This window comes from Sinocyclocheilus anshuiensis, unplaced genomic scaffold (genome assembly GCF_001515605.1).
Source record: "Sinocyclocheilus anshuiensis isolate Anshui unplaced genomic scaffold, SAMN03320099.WGS_v1.1 scaffold1480, whole genome shotgun sequence".
Taxonomy (NCBI): Eukaryota; Metazoa; Chordata; class Actinopteri; order Cypriniformes; family Cyprinidae; genus Sinocyclocheilus; species Sinocyclocheilus anshuiensis.
Window position 1 is genome coordinate 265,974 of NW_015540932.1, and position 3,204 is coordinate 269,177.

Here is a 3,204-nt window from a genome sequence, read left to right on the forward strand (position 1 = left end):
GTGTGGTGAACTGAAGAGGAGAAGCACCATCATGGAGCTGGGAATCTGAAGGGTCTGGAGAGATTCTGGATGAAGGAATTGTCTCTGATCTCTTGTCAGGTGCTCTCTAACCTCATCAGGCATTATAGGAGAAAACTCAGAGCTGTTATTATGCCAAATGGAGGTTTCAAAAAACATTGAATAAAAGGTTGCCGTTAATTGTGTCCAATGTGTATTAGAGAAAAACATTTATGTCATAATGATATTTCCCCCCATTTTAAATTCTTATTCTCCAATGAAAGGTTAGATTTATGTGAATTTTTTAAATAAAAGATCAAAATGATTAACAATGCAGATTTATTTTCACAGCCTTCTTTGATCATATTTACCAAGGGTGCCAATAATTCTGACCACAACTGTATATGTGTGTGTGTGTGTGTGTATTACTAATTAAGCACTTTTTTTATATAAACACTTTATACATTGTTTTACTATATTGATTTTATTATATATATATATATATAGATATCATACAACATTTGGCAAGCAGCCTGAAGGGATTCTGTAGTACATTTGACTCATGGTACAGATTTCTCAACAACAAAAATGCAGTTAATTTCTCTGACATTACACAGAGTGATGGGGTTAGGTGGGCACAGAGCACAGATTTGGACAGACTATGAAAGATTTATTAGGTCGTTTTTTTATACTTTCTATACACATAAATATTGTTTTGAAGGCTGGAAGTCATCTATACAGCCTACCCATGACATTATTATTCTGATTTACTCACACCGCAGTGAATTTTATTATAGAAAAGCAGCGATTTCATAACCAAATTGGACCAAGGCTGCTGTAAATAACAGAGGCATCATTACAGCTAAGAGAGGAGGGTTTGGGATAAAGCTTACTAAAATCATTGTTTCATAATCAAAATCATAATTTCCTAATATTTCTTTCCGTAAACTGCAACTGAAAGTAGTTATATCTTCAGAATTCGAAGTTTTCATTAGTAGATTATTTAAGAAAATCTCCACATACATTGGGATCATAATTTCCTAATATTTCTTTCCGTAAACTGCAACTGAAAGTAGTTATATCTTCAGAATTCGAAGTTTTCATTAGTAGATTACAGTGCCTCCAATCCTAAATGATGATTGACAACCTAATTAATTGACAAGCTCATTTCTGGCTGCAAGTCTGTGAAAGAGCATTAAAAATGTGGCTGAAGATCCATAGTGAAGATGACAAATGTCCTCTCTGTTTCACATACTCAGTCATATCCTTCATTGTTGTGTCAGTGCTTGGGGGCCCCGGCTAAAGGTGATGACCTTTCCTAGTCTGATTTGTTGCTCTGTCTGTTTGTTGTTTGGAGCACCTGAAAGTTCATTTGCTTCACAGTGATTATGCCACCACCCTGGGGTCCAAGCAGTTCTCATTTATTATGTCAATGTAACAGTAAAAAAATAAATAAATAAAAACAGTCAGCAGTTTTCATTAATTCTTAAAGTTGAAAAATTATTATTTAAAAGTGCCATAACCCTTGAGGAATATGTTTTAATAAAAATTATATATTAAATCTAAATTTACAGAGTGTGTAATAATATTTCCGATTATGACTGTGTTGACAGAGTACTTACATTTTTCAAAGACTGTCACATAAGTTTATCCAATAAGAAAAATGTATCCCTGTATGACGACAGCATTAGTAGACAGATTAGTAACGGTTAAAGGCCTAATCTCAAAACATTGTTTTACTAATAACGGGTCAAGTATAAACAGACACATATCCTAGTGTGGAATAACCACAAACCGCCACAGAGAATTGACTTCAGATAAGAACTCACGGTGTTGTTTTCCCTCAAGCAATGATAAATTGTTCATAAACAAAGCAATTTTCTCTTTCATCCATCCTCAACATGGATGAAAGGCACAGCAATCTGTATGCTGACAATTCTTCACATATGTTTCTCTTAGACACAAAGCTATTGTGAATCCCATGGACATCCAGACCTCCAGCGCAGTGTTCTGGACCTGCTTGAAGGCCATCACTATATGGGTTGTCTCAGTGCTGCTGGCTATCCCTGAGGCGGTCTTCTCGCAGGTGGTTCACATGCCAGACAAGAACATGACGTTCACCGCTTGTGTGCCATATCCACTATTTGTTGCTCTGTCTGTTTGTTGTTTGGAGCACCTGAAAGTTCATTTGCTTCACAGTGATTATGCCACCACCCTGGGGTCCAAGCAGTTCTCATTTATTGCTATTGATTTGCAGGCTTCATTAACAGTTCTGTTCCCCAAAACAAAATGTAGTCAATGTTCAGCTACTTGTGATAATGAATCTCCTGGCCAAAGGAATTAAGTCTAAAATGATAGATTGGAGGAGCTTCTGCCTGAGGAAGAACGACAAGCGCATTGACTAGTATTTCATGTGAGGGGAACAGAAAACAGACCATTTGTTTTGTCAACCAGACGATTGTTTTGAAGACGTAATCTGATTAGAACTTACTCAGCATTCACAGTCATGCGTGAAATACAATCGAGTTCATTTGCATGTCAGTCAGTTCATACTGTATGTTCAATTGGGACTTGTTTACTCATGGAGAAATCAAGCTGTGATCGTGGCGCTCCCCAGCTAACCCACGCCTCAGGCAGGGCAGTCCGTTTTCATTGAAGGAGGAAAAAGCAAGCCCGGGTCAGTGAGACCTGGTGGAGGAGAGAAGTCAGGGCGAGGATGCTGTCATATGAGATTTCCATTTACCTTAGTGATGATGGCAGCAGAATGTCTAAAGGACACTGTCGAATAGATCAAACCGTGCCAGTTTGTCAATAGGAGAATATAGACAATTTCCTTGGAACAAAAGCAACCAATTTTCCACCATGAATTTCCTCTATTGGTTTTTGTGTATTCTGTCTGTAGGCTTTGCAGCTCCAGCAGAAGAACGGAAAGATGTGCACAGGAAATATCGTATTTCCTATAGGACAGCTTTTCTTTTAGAAAAAAAACATTAACCTAGAGATGAATCATTTATGACTTTGATCATGTAGTTTTAGACTTACTATTGCTGATCTCCAGTGTAAAGGTTTTTTAGGTGCAAGTATAGAGAAGCAAACATTAAATCATTAAATAAAAAAATAAGTGGAAAAAATAATTATATAATATTTATGTAATATTTATAATATAATTATTTTTTAATCTTTTTTTTTATCTGTAAAATTATATAT

The 3,204-nt window shown here is 36.2% G+C and overlaps 1 protein-coding gene across 1 annotated transcript in view; it reads left to right on the forward strand.

Annotated features, from left to right (window-relative positions):
- The window catches only part of nmbr (neuromedin B receptor), an 8,504-nt gene that overhangs the window by 1,098 nt on the left and 4,202 nt on the right, over positions 1-3,204 (forward strand). The gene's annotated exons all lie outside the window — the stretch shown is intronic.